The 23,843-nt window shown below is 34.6% G+C and overlaps 1 long non-coding RNA gene across 3 annotated transcripts in view; it reads right to left on the minus strand.

The window, feature by feature from the left end:
* Positions 1-477: 477 nt before the first annotated feature.
* LOC123598877 overlaps positions 478-23,843 on the minus strand; it is a 61,856-nt gene continuing 38,490 nt past the window's right edge. For 2 of the 3 annotated variants that reach the window (XR_006712837.1, XR_006712838.1), the window contains 2 exons: positions 18,405-18,523; positions 478-648 (listed from right to left, as the gene is read on the minus strand). This is a non-coding gene — a long non-coding RNA (uncharacterized LOC123598877). Of the gene's footprint in view, positions 649-11,537; positions 11,711-18,404; positions 18,524-23,843 lie in introns of all 3 variants that reach the window. The other variant, XR_006712839.1, reaches the window with a different exon arrangement.

The raw sequence follows: 23,843 nt of genomic DNA on the forward strand, positions 1-23,843 counted from the left end.
TTGGGCTATGTCCAGTCAGACTATACGTGTCACCATATATGGAGACAAAGAAATAGAAATTGCATAAAAGTCTACACCCCACTGCACTCAGGCTCAACCTTTTTGGGGGGTCTTAGCCTGCTGAGCCTATGCTGGCACAATAAAGCTGCTTCCTGGAAAGAAGAGCCTCAGTGTCCCATATGTCTGTGTGAGAATCCTGCTACAAAAGAACCTATGCTAAACTTGAGGGACAGCTGTTGTTCAGTTCACTATGCCAAAGAATCAAAGTGTGTAGTTTCGCTGATAAAACTTTTGAAAGGTCAGTCTTCTCAACCAAGTGCTATTGAGGGAAAACAGAGCAGAGAGCAAGAAGACAACAGGGTCTGAGTCATACCGTGGATTCATTCCCTTTACATCAGAAAGTGTTCACCTCAAGAACCTAGGAAAGCAGTTAAACCAGCCATCTGAAATAGAAATTGTGGACGACCACCACCTACATCAATCTCTTGGTGTTTTTTTTATTTATGTTTTTATCTTGTTGCTCTTGCCTTCTCTCTTTTAGCAATGTAAGAATTCCATGGATAACTTCTTCATTTCAAATTTTAACATTTTCTCTTTTTTTTCTATAATGAAAGTGCTGTTCATTTCTCATAAAAATGTAGAGAACACCTATAAAAAACAAAAAAAGAAAACAGATTCAAGGTGGGAAATAAAGGCAGAAGGAAATGGCAGATAACACGTTGAGAAATAACTTGAGGCAGGCAGACTGAAACATTTCTCCAGGAACTCCCTACTGTCTTAATGTTAATGCTTTGCTAGAGGGAAAAACAACCTTAGCTTGGACAATAGCTAGGCCTTTAGTATCCTGTGAATCTTCTTTAGCATATGAAAATCCCTATGGAAACTTGCCCTTAACTTTACCTCCCCCAACTCCCAAGTATATAACCAGTCTCTCCTCATGGTCCCAGGGCAGCTCTTTCTGCCACAGGTCCTGTCCCCATGCTTTAATAAAATCACCTTTTTTTGGGGCGCCTGGGTGGCGCAGTCGGTTAAGTGTCCGACTTCAGCCAGGTCACGATCTCGCGGTCCGCGAGTTTGAGCCCCGCGTCAGGCTCTGGGCTGATGGCTCAGAGCCTGGAGCCTGTTTCCGATTCTGTGTCTCCCTCTCTCTCTGCCCCTCCCCCGTTCATGCTCTGTCTCTCTCTGTCCCAAAAATAAATAAACGTTGAAAAAAAAAAATTAAAAAAAAAAATAAAATAAAATAAAATCACCTTTTTGCGCCAAACATGTCTCAAGAGTTCTTTCTTGGCCATTGGCTCTGAATACCCACCACTCCAAAACCTCATCACTATCAAAAGCCACTTTTAAGAAGTGGCCACTTTAAAAAGACAGCCACTTTTAAAAAATATTGATGTTTTGACTTGACCCTTGGTATGACCTGAATATTTCTTTCCCAAAACATTGAGTTCCTTAAGTATTCGTTGACTTCATCTCAGGTAGAAACTTCATCTTATATACATTTCAAAAAATGGAGGGAGAGGCACAGGTCAGGAATTCCTATAACTTCTCTATAACTTTCTATAACTTACCTATAAACTTTATCAACACCAAATAATACAGGAATAACTAAAGAGAAGCTACAACTAGAAGCAACGAAGGTTTACAGGCTTATTTAGCAGTGAAGAATAAGAGAACTAAAAACAGGGAAGACATATTGATTCAGAAGGGACGTGGTTAGCCATCCAACTTTCCATGTTGCATACAGCTATGCTTAGCCTAATCACACCGAAGCAGAAGCTAGTAGTAAATTTCCCCTCAAAAGCATAAGTCTTTATAGCTCTGGAGACATAAAATATCTCTATAGCATATGTGAGGAAGATGAGAATAACAACTGCACGTCAGTGTCTACTGAGTATGTGTGCATCCACTTCTGTCCTAGCAAACAAAACAATAAGGAAATAGTGGTTCGTCCTAGGTTTGTGGGAGATTGGCAGGGAAGAGGTCATAGGTAAGATGGTGTGACAGCTGCATTAGAGTAATATCTCCAATATATCATGATCATATTCATAAAATGTGTTCATGTAAGCTTTCAAATACCTACTCATGTATATTTAGTGTATTCTGTCTTAAAGATGTCTAGCTCATTTTCCACATTCATAACATCTCTGCTTAAATGTTATCTCCTCAGAGAATTATTTCCTGAATTTTATATATTCAGTAGCCCACCACCACATACTTGTTTACTGTCATGTCACTTGATCTTAATTTCTTCATAGCATTTATCATCTGAAATTATCTTATTTGGTAAATTGTTTATTTATCTCTCATCTTTCTTTTTTTTTTTTTTTTTTTTTTGAATTTTTCCTTTTTAATGTTTACCTTTTTTGGAGCAAATGTAATTACAGCTGTACTTTTTCTCAGGGTTGAAAATTCCTTGCAGTTTGGAAAATAAATGATTTTTACACAAAAATGTTTGATTACCACAATAATAGGAAGTAAAAGCAGTAAAATGCTAGACATTTCTAGGACCCACATGCTTGATTTGGGGATGCACTCAGAAAACCTATTTAACTTTTTATTGTAAATCATCCTAGATTAATGTAATAGATTATTCAATATATATTTGTTGGCTAAATAACATATTTTTAGAACTTTAAGTTTTTGTTTATATATAAGATTGTTAGGGAACAATAGATAAGAGTTTATTGTTCAAGCAGAAAGCACAAGCACAAATTTGCATTAGGTACATCTTTTTTTCTTAAATTATGATATTCTTCATATGTACTTTCAGACTTCACTTTTGTAAATTGTATTTATGGCTTTTAAAAATTAATGAAGTCAGATTTAAACAGTTTATTTTGGATTTTCTAAGATAGAAGCAGAGATTCCTTATGGGAAACCTGCAAGTATGGAGAAGCTAATAAGATTTTAGATAATCCATTGAACTAGTTGGCCATTTTACAAATTCTGAAAGCTTATCTGGAAGGCCTCTTTAATTGTTTTTTGTTTTTTTTTTTTTAATTTTTTTATAATATATGAAATTTATTGTCAAATTGGTTTCCATAAAACACCCAGTGCTCATCCCAAAAGGTGCCCTCCTCAATACCCATCACCCACCCTCTCCTCCCTCCCACCCCCCATCAACCCTCAGTTTGTTCTCAGTTTTTTAACAGTCTCTTATGCTTTGGCTCTCTCCCACTCTAACCTCTTTTTTTTTTTTTTTTTCTTTTTTCCTCCCCCTCCCCCATGGGTTCCTGTTACGTTTCTCAGGATCCACATAAGAGTGAAACCATATGGTATCTGTCTTTCTCTGTATGGCTTATTTCACTTAGCATCACATTCTCCAGTTCCATCCACGTTGCTACAAAAGGCCATATTTCATTTTTTCTCATTGCCACGTAGTATTCCATTGTGTATATAAACCACAATTTCTTTATCCATTCATCAGTTGATGGACATTTAGGCTCTTTCCATAATTTGGCTATTGTTGAGAGTGCTGCTATGAACATTGGGGAACAAGTGCCCCTATGCATCAGTACTCCTGTATCCCTTGGATAAATTCCTAGCAGTGCTATTGCTGGGTCATAGGGTAGGTCTATTTTTAATTTTCTGAGGAACCTCCACACTGCTTTCCAGAGCGGCTGCACCAATTTGCATTCCCACCAACAGTGCAAGAGGGTTCCCGTTTCTCCACATCCTCGCCAGCATCTATAGTCTCCTGATTTGTTCATTTTGGCCACTCTGACTGGCGTGAGGTGATACCTGAGTGTGGTTTTGATTTGTATTTCCCTGATAAGGAGCGACGCTGAACATCTTTTCATGTGCCTGTTGGCCATCCGGATGTCTTCTTTAGAGAAGTGTCTATTCATGTTTTCTGCCCATTTCTTCACTGGGTTATTTGTTTTTCGGGTGTGGAGTTTGGTGAGCTCTTTATAGATTCTGGATACTAGCCCTTTGTCCGATATGTCATTTGCAAATATCTTTTCCCATTCCGTTGGTTGCCTTTTAGTTTTGTTGGTTGTTTCCTTTGCTGTGCAGAAGCTTTTTATCTTCATAAGGTCCCAGTAATTCACTTTTGCTTTTAATTCCCTTGCCTTTGGGGATGTGTCGAGTAAGAGATTGCTACGGCTGAGGTCAGAGAGGTTTTTTCCTGCTTTCTCCTCTAAGGTTTTGATGGTTTCCTGTCTCACATTCAGGTCCTTTATCCATTTTGAGTTTATTTTTGTGAATGGTGTGAGAAAGTGGTCTAGTTTCAACCTTCTGCATGTTGCTGTCCAGTTCTCCCAGCACCATTTGTTAAAGAGGCTGTCTTTTTTCCATTGGATGTTCTTTCCTGCTTTGTCAAAGATGAGTTGGCCATACGTTTGTGGGTCTAGTTCTGGGGTTTCTATTCTATTCCATTGGTCTATGTGTCTGTTTTTGTGCCAATACCATGCTGTCTTGATGATGACAGCTTTGTAGTAGAGGCTAAAGTCTGGGATTGTGATGCCTCCTGCTTTGGTCTTCTTCTTCAAAATTCCTTTGGCTATTCGGGGCCTTTTGTGGTTCCATATGAATTTTAGGATTGCTTGTTCTAGTTTCGAGAAGAATGCTGGTGCAATTTTGATTGGGATTGCATTGAATGTGTAGATAGCTTTGGGTAGTATTGACATTTTGACAATATTTATTCTTCCAATCCATGAGCAGGGAATGTCTTTCCATTTCTTTAAATCTTCTTCAATTTCCTTCGTAAGCTTTCTATAGTTTTCAGCATACAGATCCTTTACATCTTTGGTTAGATTTATTCCTAGGTATTTTATGCTTCTTGGTGCAATTGTGAATGGGATCAGTTTCTTTATTTGTCTTTCTTTTGCTTCATTGTTAGTGTATAAGAATGCAACTGATTTCTGTACATTGATTTTGTATCCTGCGACTTTGCTGAATTCATGTATCAATTCTAGCAGACTTTTGGTGGAGTCTATCGGATTTTCCATGTATAATATCATGTCATCTGCAAAAAGCGAAAGCTTGACTTCATCTTTGCCAATTTTGATGCCTTTGATTTCCTTTTGTTGTCTGATTGCTGATGCTAGAACTTCCAGCACTATGTTAAACAACCGCGGTGAGAGTGGGCATCCCTGTCGTGTTCCTGATCTCAGGGAAAAAGCTCTCAGTTTTTCCCCGTTGAGGATGATGTTAGCTGTGGGCTTTTCATAAATGGCTTTTATGATCTTTAAGTATGTTCCTTCTATCCCGTCTCATCTTTCTTCAATAGAATGGAAACCTAATGTAATCAAGGTAGTTGTCTATGTTCTTGATCATTTTATTACTAAATACAGAGCTGAAAATATTACCTAGAACACAGCAGGTATTTGATAAATATTTATGATAGAAATTTAAGTAAAACAAAAACAACAAAAAAAAAACAAACAAATTGAATGCATGTAAGATCCATAGCTTCAGTGATTATTTTGTCTTCTTTTTCTTTTTCATTGTTCTGAAAGCCATTTGTTAAAACTCCCCACTGTTACTGTGGAATTTTCTTTTAGCTCTATGCATTTTTTCTAATTAACAATTAAAGACATTTTATTATATGCATACAAATTAAGAATTAGGGAGTGGAGAAAGGTGTCAGAGAGTAAACAGGCAACAAGTATTCATAAAACATTTGACCTTAAACCAGTTTACCATTTCCAAGTTCTCTTTCATGTTTCTGTCACCTTTCCTACACTATTGTGTCTTCCTTCTTACACTATATGCAGAGAGTCAGGGCTAAAAATTACTCAAAGAGCACTTGTTTCAGACTTTCATAGCACTCATATATAGCTGGGAGATCAAAACAAAGACATCATACACCGTTCAGCATGAAAAAAAAAAGCATGAAAAAGTGTCTTTTTTTGGTTTCCTTCTTTTTTTCACACAAAAAATAATATTTTATTATGCATTCTGCATCTTTTAAATGAGCATTGTACTCTGAGGAGGAAAGCAATGTGTTTTATTTTAACTAACACATGACATAAAATTTCCAGTTGAGTCATGGAAAGAGTGAAAAAAAAAAAAAGAGAGAAAAATGAGCCAGACAGTGAGACAGTGCTGAATGCACAGATAATAAGGAAATGGTTTCCTTGGCAACAACAGCACTTCGGAAGGTTTCAGACAAGAGTACAACTGGGTACAAAGTATCTGATAAAAATTTATTGCAAGAGAAGGAAATTGTGCAAATTTAACAGTACCAGAATATGCACTGTAAATCTGAATGTGATTGCTGAAAATTTAGATAGATAGATAGATAGATAGATAGATAGAGATAGAGATATAATTTTTCTAATTGATTTTATTTTTATTTTCTCTTTTTTTGGTGTGAAGTATCATTTGGGATGAAGTAGCATTTGGGAGGCCCCATTAATATAACAAAGAAATTTTAAAGTAATCAAAGGATATTTATGCTTGAAAGAATCAAAATCCATTGACAAAAACATCAAAGTATATCTCCAAAAAAGAAAAAAAAATCAGACACCTGTTGTGGGACTCCTAATATCTCCTTTAAACTCCATTTCTTCAGAGAAGGATAATAGTCTTAATTTTCAACCATCAAGAATAAGAATTATTTTGGGTCATTTTCCAGTTCTGTACACTTAAAAATAATTTATGCTTAGCATTTAGTTTTCAAAGCTAAATTGGGAGTACAGGTCATCATGATATTAATCTATTGTATAAACGTTGGATAAACAGAGTCAACTGGTCATTCTAATGGGTATATTCTATTACATATAATAATGACAACTTAGTATTTCATCTTCTTAGGCACTGTCCTGCATCTTGCATCCTTCAGGGATATAAAGAATAAAGGCTATTGGATCTCTAAAATTGCCAATTCTCAGGGATGCCTGGGTGGCTTTGTTGGTTAACCGTCTGACTTCTGCTCAGGTACATGATCTCACAGTTCATGAGTTTAAGCCCCGTGTCAGGCTCTGTGCTGACAGCTCAGAGCCTGAAGCCTGCTTCAGTTTGTGTCAGCCTCTCTCTCTCTGCTCTCACATGCTCACACTCTGTCTCTCTCTCTCCCTCTCAAAAGTAAAAACAAACATTGAAACAATAATAAATTAATTAATAAAATAAAATATTGCCAATTCTGGGGGGAAAAATTCAAATGTCTTAAGCTAAAATGTGTCAACATTGTAAAAATCCTATTTAATATGCCTACTTGTGCACAAAATAATGTTTTTTATTATAACATAATTTTATAAAGATGATTCTGTATTCTAAGTGTATTTGATTGGCATCAATATGTAAGGAAGCTGCACTATTCAATTCTCCTGACTAACTTATATACTAGAGATAATCATAGAAAGTAGTGAGTGAGCTATAGTTCATTTGTATCTGTGATTACCACTTAAGTTTTTTGAGAACTCAGCATGCCTAAGATGCTAACTCCTAAGGTAGTAAGAAAAGTGGTATTTCTACAAGGAAATTGAAAATAAAGGAACTATTTTAGCTTTTTAATGTTCCAGGGACACTTGGAGACTTGCTGAAAAAATGTAGAAAGGCAGAAAGCAATTCTATTTATTAATTTTGTCCTTAATTACAGCTAATATTAAGAAATTTAAATAAAAGAAATATATGCCTATGCTTAATTTTTAATTTTAGTTCTCTAGAAAAATATTCCTGGTCAAAATTTTAGCAAAGGGTCTGTTTTTGACTAATGTAAATGATTCATTTATCTCTAACAATGATGGGCAATTTCTAATAAGTAGAAAGCGGGAAATAAAATTGAAATGTTCTATACAACAGTATATGGATACCCACATTTTTTTTCATTCACTTCTATTTCTGGTAAATTGTATTTAAAATATCATTGTTAAAAGGAGTTTCTAATTCTACCTCTTTTGTAATATATATTGGCAGAGAAAATGTCCTTGCCTTTAGTTCTGAACTTTTAAGATTAATTTTTTAGTTTATTTAAATTCTCATGTTAAAGGACTATTATTTTGAGACTGAAAAGTCCTGTACTTGGGTAGAATACAAACTTTTCTTTTCCATTTTATGAGATTGGTACAGTGCACAAATCATTATTACCCATGCTAATTGACTCACCATTGACAATTTGATGATTTTTATGGAGATAATTTCTAATGTGCACATTTCTAGTAATTTTCAGCATGATATCAATTTCATTTTATTGGAGATTTATTAAAAAAAACTTTATAGAGAGCCTACTATAGCCTTAATATTTGAATGGATACTAAGAATCTGAAAATGAAGACTAGAGCAAGGACTTTGCTCTAAAATAAATTACACACTCCCTAGGGGGAAAGATGACTGTCAAATTACTTTCACATACTCTATTTGGCCACATCTCTGGGCCTAGATACAAGTTAATAGTGTATCTAGTCATCAAGTTCTATCTGAAATGCCACTAACTCTATACCTGCACTGATTTCACCCTGCTAGATACAGACTCTTGCACTGTAGTTTCTTCCCCCATAGGATTATTCGTGAATTGAATACCATCAGCTCTAAGTTGTACATTGTTTTCACAGTTATCATAAGATCAGGAAAGGATTCCCATCATGGAGATACACTAAAGTATATATAGGCAGGAGTGAAGCCGGAAGGGTCATCAAAAAGCATTTAAGAATGAAGACTCTTGCAGAGTGGATGGGAGGGGCCTATACCAAGTGGGGATTATAGGATGACTAACATTAGCCATGATTTGAAGGATGGGTAAGTGAGACAGAGAAGTAAAGTCATATGCTGATGAAACCTGTGTGAAGATGGTGACTGTGATGGCACAAGAGAAGTGATGGAATTAAAAAATAAATGAAAACTTAGAGAGCTGTCAGGCCTTGATGAAAGAGTGGATGTTAAGGGAGAAAGACAAATCTAGAGCCAGGATAGAATCAGGAAATAAGAATGCAGTAAAAGACAGTGAGAGATGTTCTGGGTTCAAGTTTTAATCATCCTACTAATTGGTGGATTTTTAGTAATTTTTTTTAACATTTCTTAGCCTCAGTGTTTTAATTGCAAAAGATAAAAATAATACTTCATCCAGTAGTTACCAAGACTAAACAAAGTGATACAATATAAATTCTTTAATCTGGTGTCTGGCAGGTAGGGAGAATTGAATAGCTATTACTATATACTTTAATATTAATCTGTTATTACATTAATAATAATAACATATTAACTTATAATTTAATCAAATTGATAAAATTATTATTCTGATTTGAACCTAGGTAACCCCAGCCAAAGATGACAAGTAAAGTGGCATCTAAATGAAAACTGGTTGTAGGAAAGAAAATATTCTAAATATTTTTATTTAAATAATTATTGAGGATTGTGGAAACTAGGCCAAGGAGTTAGAACAAGGAATGAGAAGAGAGACCTTTCTGTAAATCTTTTTGAGTTGAGCTGAAAGTGGTACCTCATCTACTCCTATGATGTCCTGGGAAGCACAGACTAAAACTAAATAAAATGTTGTAAGCCAAACTGGTCTCTGCCTTTAGTTTGCTACCCCAAATCCAGGTGGTTTCTGCTGAGACTAGTAACCAGCAATGTTATATAATTTGGAAATAGGGTGTATGATCCTAAAAACCAAGGGAATTTCAGAATGTATCAATAAAACATGAGATAAAAATTATAAGAAACATCCACTAGACTGAAAGCCCCATGAGGGCAGAGATTATATCTTGTTCTATTTATAGCTGCACACCCAGTGAGTCTTGTTCTGAACAAGGATATTTTGAGTGAATGAAATATTAAGAGCTAATGCAAATTTTTAAAAAATGTTTATTTATTTATTTTGAGGGACAGAGAGAGAAAGCAGGGGAGGGGCAAAGAGAGAGAGAGAGAGAGATGGAGAATCCCCAGCAGGACCCACGCTGTCAGTGCAGAGACTGACTCAGGGCTCAATCTCAGAAACCAAACCATATGACATTATGACTTGAGCTGAAATCAAGAGTCCAAGGCTTAACCGACTGAGCCACCCAGGTGCCCGGAGTTAATACGTATATGACTACCATTTATTATGAGCTGTCTCATGACTACCCATTTTGTGAGAGGTGGCATCAAGAGGTGACTCTACATCTGTTTGATTTCAACATGTATTTTGTCTTTCCACATATGTGTCCGTAACTGAATTCAATGTTTGGTGACATGCTAGTGCTTTTAGTGATGCACACCGGAGACAATGTGATTGATTAATAAGATTAGTTTTCAGGTTTTTTCACTACTAAAGTGTGTTCTTTGCTTTTCAGAAGTAACATTAAAATTTTAAAATAAAAATTTAATCTTTCTACAGACCTTATATAGATGTGCTAATATCATGGGTATCAAGATATAATTTGAAATATGAACCCTCTAACTGAAGGAATTTTACCCTGATTTAACTATACTTTTTCCTGAGCTCTTATTTTTATGTAATTAATTTAAAATACCTTTAGGAGATAGCTGGTGCTTTTTGACCTACATTAAATTCAGAGGTACTTTCTGTTAGTTTTCCAGATAAATAAAACTGTCTGTCTGAAATTCAGTTCTAATGAAACACTCTACTCAAGGGCTTTGTGAAAGTAACTCCATTTATAACATGTCCTTCTGGAAATTGAAAGCAACTTCTGAATGGCACAAAGCTTCAAAAATATTGTTAAGTGCTTCTTTGTCATTGTTAAATAAATATTGGTAGGCATCAGAATTTTCCAAGGAACATTTAGAATTACTATATATAAGTATTAGGAATTCAGTCCTAACTACACATTGGATTTAAGGGTGTCTCAAAGTTAATATAGGTAAAATAACTTATTTTATCTTTTATATCTTTGTTTTCTGAAACCAGCATATAAAAGTGGATTGATGTTAATTTTTGGAAGCAACAGAAATGTATGTTTTGGCTTCTCAGTAGGTTCTACAATTTCTTCTAAGTTTATGCTGAAAATAGACCACATATTTTAAATGCATCAATATATAAATCTCACTTTTCTAAAGCAATAGTAGACCTTTTTATTTAGAGTCTTCGATATTAGTTTAATGACCCTTTATTTTCCATAAGTTCACTTTCAGGATCATTTTATACAGTAAAAGCCAAAATAGACATGACATGAAACCACATTTTATACTTTGGATATTCACTAACTGTTCAGGGTTTTGTTTTGTTTTCTTTTGCTTGTTTTTAAATTTTTCCTCAGTAACTCTCTTTTTTAAATTATAGGAACGCACAGGGACAACTGAAATTGGAGAGCACAATTCTTTTCCTAGATGTTTTAGTATTCTTACTCATAGTTTTGTTTTACATTATTTTATTGATAAATATACTAAACCTAAGGAATAACTTATCTTTGCAATCTCATCAATTTAAAAGCTACATTTGATTTAATTAATAGGAGGAGTTTATGGGAAAAGCTTTTATCGATGGGCATTGGTTTAAGATATCTTGGCCTTTTGAGAACAATGCACTATAATAATTGGTCTAAGATCATGTTAGAGAGGGCAGGTCACTTTATATTCTCTCCCAACTAATAGAGGAGTCAGGTGAGGTTGCTTCCTGACACGGCTACTATTTCATTATTTTGGCTGATATTACTGACCTGAAGAAGCTATTTCCAGTATTACTTGGACCCAGCAGATAATGGTCACTGACAATCACAGTGTAAACACAGAAAACAAGCCAGTTTCTTTGCATCTGGACCTCAATTTACTGTTAATTTTCCATTCTTGATTACACGATGAATCACACCTATTATGTCCATTGTATTGTGATCTAAAAAAAAAAGATAGGTAATTGTGGTAGAGTCATCAGAACAAGTAATGTTCTGGATGTAGGGAAGCTGTAGTCTCCCTCAGGTTTTGAAACAGCGAGACTTTGGCCAAATCATTTTATGCAGCGATTCTCAAATTTCTTTGCATGCGTAGTCATGGGAGCATCTTAAAACAAATCAGAATGCTAACGACTGATTCCCGTTGCTAGAATTTGATTCTTCTATAATTTATTTTTAGAAAATAAAATATCCAGCTATAATGGTGGTACATTTGTTTTCTGGTTTTTGTTGTTGTTGTTGTTTGTTTTTTGCAAATACGTAGTAGCACACTTAATCTAAAATTGAAAAGCCAAGAATAAATATTTAACTTACCATATAAGTTTTAATAATGAAATGCACTTCCATTTTTAAGTGATTTTGAAACTGTAGATAGACATTTTCCTTAAAGACATTTTGTGTCCTCATTTTCTTCTTTAATGCAGTCTGTATAATCTAATCTAAAAATGAATAGAATCAAATCTAATCCTAAATGTGATGTTTTTAGAGGATATAGACTTCTGATTCCTTTACCTTTTCAGTTAAAAATATACTTGGAAGTGAAGATATAAACATGTTTTTTTTCAAATCATTACTTATTATTTTAAATTATTTTAAATTATGTGAATAAGGGGCCAAATCTAGAGATTATATTAGATCCAGAAAATGGAAAAGAACAGAGGGAAACTAGCATATAAATTTTCCATATCTAACTTAATTTCTCATGCCTTCGAATCTCGGCATGTGAAGCCATATATGTCATTCTTCCCTTGATATTTTTGGCTGTACCATTTTGCCTCCCTGTATCTAGCTATGAGAATTTGCACAGGACATGCATCTCAATCTGTCATTTTGTGGCTCCAAATTCTCTTTAATTCCTACTGAATTTGCAAAAATCATTAAAATTGATCAAAAAAGTTTGGTCAAGAATCATATTTTCACAGTTTATACCAAGAAAATTAAGTTAAAGCTGAAGATAAAGCATATAGGATTGAATTCGCATCATACGCTATTGGACTCCCATCTCCAATTGTAGAAGAAAGAGCTGAACATAGACACATTCCATGTTCACCTGATAGAGAAATTAAGACCCTCTGGAGATGAAAATGTTTTTGCGGAAAAGCCTCTTTGCTGTTTGTCTATATCTTTTTGTCCCTTGCTTGTCTAGTAGTTTCATTGTATTGATTACTATCAAGCTATTTCTTAAACTCCTATTTCCACAATTGTAAATTTTTGAGACTCCAGAGTTTCAGTCTTATTTCTTTTTCAGTCCCCAAAATGATTCTCTCTTCAAAATCATAGGCTGCTTTTATGTTTAGAGTATTTCAGTGAAGTGTCCCACATATGTCAGTACCAGGTACTATGTCACTCCTTTATCTATAGTCTTTAACAGAAAAATGTCATACTTTTATATCTTCTTGAGAATCTACCTATTTTTGATACAAATTTATTTTGTGCCACATGAACTCACTGATTTATCCCTTGACTTCACTTTGAATCCATTATTTTATTATTTTTTGTTTCATCTTTTTGTATATATATTTGCTTCCTACTTCATTTTAATCAATGTATCCTTAGATTTCCCCTTTTTATGCTGCCCACTAACAACAATATACAAACCTCTTTGTCTATTGCTATTTGAGAATTTAGAGACTACATATTGTCTCAGAATATAAAGGGGCTTAAGGTTAAATTATCTAAATCTACATTATCTATCTATTCTAAAATTCTATATTTTATACTTTGATTCTAATGTCTTCACTTTTTTTAACTGTTCAATTCAATTAGCACTTATTAATTCTCTGCTAATTGATGACATTGCACTATGGGTTGAAAGCAAAGAACAATTAACCCTCAGGAACTTTACAGTCATGGACCCAAATGTCAATATGCCACAAGCATCCATCAATTTAATTTGATTTAAAATTGGCTTTTGCTAGTTACTTGAATACACCAACAGTTAATGGTTCCCTTCAGTGAACTAAATGTGAATAGTTATTATCCTGTAAGTATTACTCCTGAGGTGAAAGAAAATGTGAGCTCTTATCATAGATACCCTCACCACCCTTGCCCACAACCTTCTGAAGACCTGACCCTTCACATATTTGAAAGATATTTTACCATCCTTTCTAGTAGATAAGAACTTAAATTTAATTACAGTAAGTCCAAAATTATAGCTTTTGGGAAAGAGTCACATACTAAATCCAGGTTTATAGATAACCATAAAATTGAAAAAGTTGGTACTTAGACCAAAGTTAAAACTGACTTTTAATACCAAGTTATTGAGCAGCCCATTTAGATTAAGGGGAAAAGCAAAACATTTCACTCATGGATTGCTATCTCCTTTTGAAGGTTGGCAGCTTATTATTATTTTTTTTAGTCTGTTTTTTTTGAAAGCTGTTATAAAATAACTTCATTATAAAATGTGTTAACATGTGTAGCTGGCCAAGATAATAAAAATTCTTAAATGCAACTCAGAGTCAGTTTTCAAATGCACTATCCTAATCTAATATATAGGATTTAAATAACATAAGTAAAATGTGGTCAGCTAAAATTTCTATTGTTTTCCATCATGTGAAATGTGCACATCGCAATAATGCCTATTTTGTTCTTATTTATGTTATTGCAATTTTGTTTTGAATGGGCTTTATTTCTGAGGTGTGAATTCTTTCACTTTCACATGGATATTAATATTCTGTGGGAAACAAACAAGTAGGCAAATCTTAAAACACACTTTACAGTGAACTAAAATTCTGTAGGATAAATCATTTTCCAGAAGAGAAAATAAGGGGGAATATTGAACTTTCCATCAAATAGCTCATTTAAAAATGTTCTATCTTCTGGACCTAGCCTCTTTGAAAACTACATCTTCTTTTCATTGTTCTTCTACTTTTCTTTCTATTGTCACTTTTTTCGCCTTCATCTAAATCATCATCATAGTCAACACGAATTGTGCTACTTATCATGTGCTGGACACTGTTCTCAATAATTTCATGTATAATCTGATTTACCATTCGTATCTCCACAAGGTGGATACTATTATTACTTTCCTTTGCACAGATTGGAAAAGTGAAATATGTAGAGATTTACAGTTTTTCTTCCCATATCTCTATTTCCCGAAAGCCCTTGTCATCTTAGAATAGATGAATTTTACTCAAGCTTTTCTTGAACACAAAAATTAACTTAGAATTTGAAATGCAAAGTTGTTAATAGGATATGAACACAATTTATGCAACCCTCCCTCCTTACTATTCAAGTATGAATCTGGTCCTCATCTGAGGAAGTTCAGGAACTCAGTATTTCAGAAAATGATCAGACCAGACCCTCTCTGGCATAAAAATTCGTTCATGCTAATCAAATATATAAAAAATATCTCTGATACATCGAAGTTTCAATGTATTAATTTTCAATGAGAAATTTAATTTCCTGAGGTACAGTGATATTTGCACAGACTAAAGATGAGGGCTAGGCTAGTCTCATCCTTGAATAGCAAGGAAGGAGGGATGTATAAGTTATATTCGTATCTTATTAACACTAACACCCCTTTTCAGTCTCCCCCGAGACACATTCTAGGCACCCAGCTGCCCTTTTATTAAAGAATTTACTATTTATAATCTCCTCTGGCCCCAGCCTACTTTCCATGTCTATTCGCATATTACTTAAAATACATCTATGCCATCATCCCAATTAACTAACACCCTCAAAGTTTTATTTCTTTTTCCTTTGTCTCCTTTCTTCCTTACGTATCCTTTCCCTTCAAGGTAAGACTTACTTTCTATTTTTCTGTAACTGCTGTAACATCCTTTGATTTCCACTCCTAATGTTATCACTCTGGTAAGAAACATCACTATGTCCTCCCTAGAAAGTTGTAATAGTCCCTGAATTAGAGTATCCAATAAATTGTCTCCTTTACCAGAAGATTCATTTTCTTAAAGTATAGCTCAAATAATATTATTCATTTTCACAGGGTCACCCATTGTCTACTGAATTAATGAATACAATTTTTTAAAAACCATACTTGAACATTGAAGAACATTCAATACTTCACTAATCTTAATATATCCCTCATGGCTCTCTTAAATAACTCTACACTTTTTTAAAATTTTCTCATTCCTATCTTTTTCCTAGAATAATTTCCCTTCCAATCTCTTGCCTACTAAAATTTCTATCACTCTACAGGGCTATTTATTTTTACTTATTTATTTTTATTCTATTTTGGAGAGAGAGAGAGAGCGTGAAAGCAGGGAAGAGGGGCACAAGGAGACAGGCTCCATGCTCAGCAAGGAGCCCAATGCAGGGCTCAATCCCACAACCCTGGAATCATGATCTAAGCCAAAATCAAGAGTCGGTTGCTCAAATGACTGAGCCATCCAGGCATCCATAGAAGGCCATTTAAACATCACCTCCTCAATACAGTCTTCCAGAGCTTCAGTACATAGATATCATTTATCCCTCTGACTTCTCAGAGGACTACATTTTTACTTTCCTCATAACACAATTATTCTTTCTTACGTTAGAAATACTTTATAATCATATGTTTCCAACAGCCCATTAGATCATAACTTCTAAAGATCAAAGACTATGTCTTACTCACTTTTGTTTACCTATAATATCAGCTTGTCCCATTAAAAATTTTTTTAATGTTTTTAATTTATTTTTGACAGAGAAAGAGAGAGAGACAGAGACAGAGCATGAGTGGGGGAGGGGCAGAGAGAGAGGGAGACACAGAATCCGAAGCAGGCTCCAGGCTCTGAGCTATCAGCACAGAGCCTGATGTGGGGCTCGAACCCACGAACTGCAAGATCATGACCTGAGCCAAAGTCAGATGCTCAACCAACTGAGCCACCCAGGTGCCCCCATTTTAAATTATATAGACCAAAATGAAGCCTTTGGAACCCTCGCTTTTAGTTTTATTTCATCCTGAAACTTTACTTCTCTGACATTTACCCCCCAAAGATTTCTGTTTCAGCATAATTTCCCATTAAGTGAACAGTTTCAACTTGTATATGAAAAGTTGTAGGCAGCAGTTTGTATCCAGACAGGATTTAATTGTCTTCAATAATATTTGAATCTAATAGAGTCATCTTTATTAGATGGTTGCTGTAAGAAATGCAGTTTAAATAGAAAATTAATGATTTATTTAATTATATACGGTTGAAGAGTATTATCAGTAATGGTTCTTCTCAGTTTTCCCTTGAAACACCCAATGTATCTCAATGTTCAAATAATTTCAAAATTAAATTTAGTTGCCCTTTCATTCAGACACCATGGGCTCTTTGGAGTGGTTTTTGTTTATTGATTGTTTTGTTGGGTTTTTGGAGTTTTTTAAAGGTGTTTAGTGTAATGGATGTCCTTTATAGTTCTCCAAGTTAGTATTTGGTAAGGGAACATTGCTGAGAAGACAGCATATGTGAGGAATTGAGATGTGCCAGGTATGGCATTGGGCATTATAATGCTTATGGTTTATGCTCAGATATAGTGTAGTTTCGTCAATGAACTCAGAAAAGCAGACTGGATATTTGGCATATTCCTTTCCAATCTGTTTCAGAGTAATTTATTTATGATATGGACAATCTTTGATTTTTTTTTTTTTTTTTTTGTTAAAGAGATGAAATCTCACTGTACACAAACACAGGGAATTATAACATGTTGGCTAATTTAAAAAGATGTCAAACTAATAAGAGCACCCTTTATTACAAGCACATATGGAAAAAATCTTCTTGAAAATATAATTTCTTCCCGTTCTCTTAAACCAATGAGACATTTCCTCCTAAAAGAATCTTGATTATATGTGTTGAAATCCTTTAGGACTGCTTCTATATGATATACTTTATTAGGCTAAGTGTTTTCTTTTTATATCTACTAAAATAAAATTGGGGGCTTATATTATATTTTGTTTTCTCCACTTTTTGAAAAGGTAGTTTAAACAGTAAAGCCATGTCCAGTTTTGTTGATATTGTTTTTCAGCTTTCTTTTAACTTAATCAGACATAGAATTCATACGTTTCTCTCTCCCTGTCTCTCTCTCTCTCTCTCTCTCTCTCTCTCTCTTTCTCCTTCTCTCTCTCTCTCTCTTTTTAGGTTTAGGTTTAGGACCTCAAATTAAAATTGTAAAGTACTGCTGAAAGTCAAGATAAGTTAGAAAATGACATTAAGTCTCATAGTATCTGGACACTTGCCTCTTTTTCTTGCTTTACTTGACTATAAGGTAAGCAGTGCACATTAATTTAGATAGATAGATAGATAGATAGATAGATAGATAGATAGATATAGATATAGATGTAGATATAGATATAGATAGTACTATAGTCCAGTGAAAAGACATGGGCCAGAAATCAAGAAACTGTCTCCACTTTTATCTCTGGCATAACTAGGTGTATGAGCTAACACACATCATTTCCTCCATGGTCGAATATGTACTCTAATTTACTTGCTTTAAATTTTTATGAGGTTAAACTAAGATATTGGATCCAAAACTATTTTGTTTTAAATAAACTTGTGTACTGTGCAAATTCAGGTGGAGGTAGCAAGTTGTATTATAAAGTATAAGAGAAAAAAAAAGTAAATTAGTTGAGAAGGAGTAAATAGAACAAAAGCATCTCCAATAAATAATTATCTTCTCAATTAAGTTTGCAGTATGATATTTCTAAATAAATCTTACCTATACCTAGTCTCTTTTGGAGGTCAGTGAATGAATACTGATTGCAGCATGTAATTACTGATGATGATACTGATGACGAATGGAGCATATAGTTGACACTCATGTAAGGGCTGGAATATCTAACAGGATGATGGAGACAAAGTAAATATTGTGAATATCTAGGAGGTCCTTCTAGCTCTGAAAACATACCCTAAAATTTTTGAAGTTTATTTTTCTTTAAGCTCAGGCTCTTACAGAGCCTAGAAAAATATTATTAAAAATGTAAAGTCATAATAGCAAATAAAGAGATTATAAAAATTATGTTCAATGGAAAATTCCAAACAATATATAGCTATATTATAGTATGTATCTCAAGTTAATTTCCCTAATCTTTTAAAATATTTTTAAAACAAGGAGTGACTTCTTTTCATTCTTTTTTTAAAAAATCTTTAATGTTTATTTATTTTGAGAGAGACAGACAGACAGAGCACAAGCCAGGGAGGGGCAGAGAGAGAGGGAGACACAGAATCCGAAGCAGGCTCCAGGCTCTGAGCTGTCAGCGCAGAGCTTTACATACATACTTTACATAATATCTAAAAATCATCTTTAAAAAATGAATTGCTGAGTTGTACTTGTTCTGTGGTATTTTACACTTGATCCCTTTGAAGCAGGGATCCCCAAGTCTGCTTTATATCCACATATTGCTAAAGACTGTTTTTTGGTGCTTTTCCAGATATTGCATGTACCTTTCAGTTTTAAATTTTATTTTGAAAATGTGTGTTTGCTAAATTATAGAATGTCTAAGGAGGCATTTAAATTCAAACTACTGTATTGGGATATTTGGAGCAAAATTATAATTGCATTTTTTATGCTGTCTTTTCCTTTGGCATCTCAGGAAAATCCATGTCTGATGCAGTCTACATACTGCAAGAAAGAATAGTATGTCTTCTCAGTAATTTATCACTTTCTGTTTGATGGAAAGCCTCATTTTCTAAAAGAAATATCAGAAAAGTGAAGGAAAGCACTTTGTGCATTATTATATCATTTTATCTAGAACAAAAAGAACGGTTTAATACTTCCTGTAATTCCACTTTTTCCTTCTGCATACAAAGTAAGTAACACAAGTTCAAGATTAACAGATCCTAATTGAAATGCTAAAAGACAAATATACAGTGTAATTATCCAGTTTGAAGTTTAACATTTTTGAAGATATTTCAATGTGAAAAAATCTGTTCAGAGACTTCTTAACACATGTCATATTATAGAAAGAAATGAGCACTGATTTTTCTAGTTATTTTCAGTGCCTAACAAAATATGGTATTTTATCTTGACATTGTAACCAAGCACCATATTTTTTAACAGATGCCATTTCTCTTCTGATTACTGTATCCCATTATGAATTACCTCAGTTGGGAAGAGGAGGGGGAAAGTTTTTCATCAAAAAACATATCTATGCACCTGAAATACACTATGTTCTGAAGATAATGTACACATACAATAATCCATCTTTGCCAAATTGAAAAATCATCAAACCTTTAAAGCAGAAATACGGAGGTCTTGGGAGACACCATAAAACCATTAGAGTGGTATATTTGTACTTGGAAAGATAGTATTCTTCTACCCCAATAAAACCTTTTTATATCTCCAAACAATAATGGCAGCAATGTAAATTGAATTATCTATAAAATATTATGTTTTTATTATAGCATTGCTAAAAAGATTTTCCAGGCTACAACGTTGTTAGAAAGTGCTATTATGCCGTAGGTACCAAGGCTTCTAATTAGACTTGTCAATCATTGATTGATTATCACTATAAGATGAAAGAGTAACTGCATCCCAACAATTATATTATCTTAAGGGTACAAAATGCAATGTTCTGCTCTCAGCTGTTAGCAAGATTTCACTGAGTGAAGGTCTGTTCTATCACCACAGGCTGTTCAAAGGCCCTTCTGAGCACCCAAATGGCACATTAAGCTCTAGAAATATTGCCGCTCAAAAGAAAATGCCTACTAGAGTGAAATTGACTAAATTTTAATTGATGAATAAGAAATCACATGGCATTCTAGTTTCACATTCTGTAATTTTAGAAAATATGGTCCATAGAAACATGCAAAATTTCCCTAAGTGTTTCCATACTTCATATGGTTCCCTTCTCATCCCTCCTCACTTCTCTCTCCCTGTTGACTCTTTTTCCACATGTAAATACTTCCACTTCTGTGAGGAGATACATGTGTCTCATACACTGAACTTTGCTTTTTGGCTTTTTAGAATTTTAAAATATGCAGTGGATATTTATATTTCTAAATATATTCTAACAACATAAATATTCTTTTTTCTCCTTTTCCTAAAGATGAAATATTGTCAAATCAATAATTATTTAATAATGACTCAAGATTAATTATTAAATATTGTTTTTCATCCCAAAACATACTCTTTGGGGATTATAAACTTTCTAGTAGCATTGTTGTAGGTGTATCTTTCAAATTCCAAAGTCAAGAATATGGTTTAGGAGAAGTATGTGATTTAGGGACTCCTATAAGTTCTGTAGTTGCAAATATTTGGGGGAAAAAAACAAATAACTGATTTGGAATATGGAAGAGAGTCTTTAAGTTAGAGACTTATTTTGAACTTAACTTTTTTGTTTTTTATTGTATTATAGATATATTTTTATTATTGTTATTATTATTATTATTATTATTATTATTATTTTAGAGAGAGAGACTGGGGGAAAGGGGCAGAGGGAGAGAGAATGAGAATCCCAAGCAGGCTCCATGCTCAGCATGAAGCCTCATGTGGGGCTTGATCCCACAACCCTGAGATCATGACCTGAACTAAAATCAACAGTCAGACACTCAGTTGACTGAGCTACCCAAACTCCCCTAACCTTTTTTGTTTTCAGCTTTTCCAATAAGGAATATTAGATGACATCCTAGTTACTACTGCTGTGAAACAAACCACTCAAAACTGGGAGTAGAAAATAACACTATTTTATTACACTTCAGGATTCTGTAAGCCAAGAAATAGGACAGAACACTGCTTCACAGTGTCGGGGCTTACCTGGGAATATTTGAGCAGCAGGGGACTGGAATCATCTAGAGCTTTCTTCTCAGGACTTTCTTATACCAAGGATAGGATGACTCAAAGGATAGGCATAACTGGATCTGTCAATTGGAACACCTACAAGAAGCTTTCTATGTGGCTTGATATTCTCATAATATAATGGCTGGGTTCCAAGAAAGAATGTGATATGAATGAGCATGAGAATGTGGAAGAAGCCACATGAGTTTTCATAAACTAATCCTAGTCACATAGGACCACTTCTGCTGGTCTCTGTTACTTGAAGCAAATGCACACCTTACCCATAATCATGGCAAGGGGACATAAAATGACCTCTCATGGAAGGAGGCTGAAGTAATTTACCATGATTTTAAAAAGCCAACAAAATTTCATCTGGCCACAAATTATTTATATTTATCACATATGAAAAATAGAATCAGGCTTTGTCAAGACTTTCAAAATGCCTAAACTCTTTATGGGACTAGGTTCAAAATTGAGCCAAGATTCTGTCATCTAAATACAGTCCAGGTATGGATGATGCTCCTCAGTGTGATCCCTCTAGTATAGTCCTTGAGTTTAGTTTTTCTTGGTCTTAAAGCTGGTGAACTAAAGAAATGTGCTATCTTGTTTCACACACCCAAGTACAATAGTAAGGTAGGCATAGGGTAACTGCAGTGGCACTCCTATTCAGAGATGAACATGAGAAGGACAGGAAGTACACAGCAGTCACTGTCCCATAGCTTTTCTAAGATTCAGCCAGTAGGAGTTGCCAATTTCTAGATTACAGCCCAGTCCTATCTCCTGGCCCGTGGTTATGGAATTCTCCATGACTATGAGCTCCCTCCGGGTTCTTGTTCTGTCCTCTGTCCTCTGAAAGGCAACCCATACGTGCACCTGTGCAGCTGTTTCAACCTAAGTCCTGCCTGGAAAAATAGGGGAAGAGGGGTTCAGAGCCTTTTTTTTTTTTTTTGCCCTGTCTCTGTCTCTTTCCATCTAAGCTGCTCTAATTTTTTTTTAATTTTATATGTTTTTGTTCTTGTGTGCTGATTTATCATTTACTGCATTAGACAAAAGCCACACCTACTAATTTTTCTTTCTTGTGCTCCCTGTAAAGGTGCTATGACAAAAATCCCTATGAGTCTTAGAACCCTTGGTGTTCAACAAAACAAGCCTAAGAGAGACTTTTTATACACTGAAAGTGTTTATGCTGCACACCTTAAATCTTTCAGAAGTGATACAAAGTATGTTATAGTCATCCATTGCTTAATTTTTAGCCTGAAACCATATTTTGCTGATGGTATCCTGGATTTGCCTTGAGGCCTTTCAGTACTTGGAAATACTCAGCTGGCGGTAGTGGGTGTGGTAGCCATAAAAACATGCCACTCAGATGTCTTGCCAGGTGAAGCTCATTGACAGATAATCCCAGCTGTGACACACAGAATCTACTATGTAAGTAATATGGCCATGTTTCCCATGGGCTGTTCTCAGTGACTAAGTGTGGCAAGGGTACTAAATTAAGCATATTCCTGTAAGAGGAAATACTCTCCTAATGGGGAACTTTGGCTTGATGACTCCTTATCTGCCCAGCAGAAATTTCTTAGAACTGCACTATAGTTGGGTAATCTGCCTCTCCAATACTTTTTCTCTCTCTCCTTCACAGTGGACAGACCTGCATCACAATCAGATGTTTTTTTCCCCATCTCCTATGGCTTCCCCACTCTTTTCCCTCACAGTATTTACTTGAGTAAATCTCTTGCATATTTAATCCCTTCTTTCTGTCTGTTTCTTAGAATAACTTACACACATAATACTGAGAGTAAGAATTTCACAGTGGAGGCCAGGTAGAAAACTCTGAAACTACCCCCAACTCCTGACCTTTACGAGAGTAAATCAAAAACAGTATCATATCCTGGAATGAATAGAGTTTAAAACTAAAGACCAAAAGAATGCAAGGGTGATGGTCTTATTATATATAACCTCCATTTAATTCACCAGTATGACCACTCCAAAAACTTGATGGATTCTGAATAATGACTGTAGACTACTGAAGGCTTAACCAAGGACAGCTGCTGCGCCAGATGTGATATCATTGCATGAACAAATTAGCAAGAGTTCAGGTACTCTGCTTGTGACCACTAATTTGACAACTGTATTAGTTTCAGATTAGAAAAGGCTATCAAACAGTTTGCATTCATGTCAGTTAGATAACAACATTCATTTACAGTTCGCCTCAGGACTATGTTAATATTCTTACTTTCTGCCATACTATAGTCCGAATATAATACTTATGCCTAGACATCCCAAAGAATATTACACAGATCATTACATTGATTATGCCATACTGGTGGACAAAATGAGTAAGAGGTGGCTGGCAGCCTACAGGCCAGGTAAAGTCACATGAGC

The sequence above is a fragment of the Leopardus geoffroyi genome, chromosome C1 (assembly GCF_018350155.1).
Source record: "Leopardus geoffroyi isolate Oge1 chromosome C1, O.geoffroyi_Oge1_pat1.0, whole genome shotgun sequence".
In the NCBI taxonomy this organism is placed as follows: Eukaryota; Metazoa; Chordata; class Mammalia; order Carnivora; family Felidae; genus Leopardus; species Leopardus geoffroyi.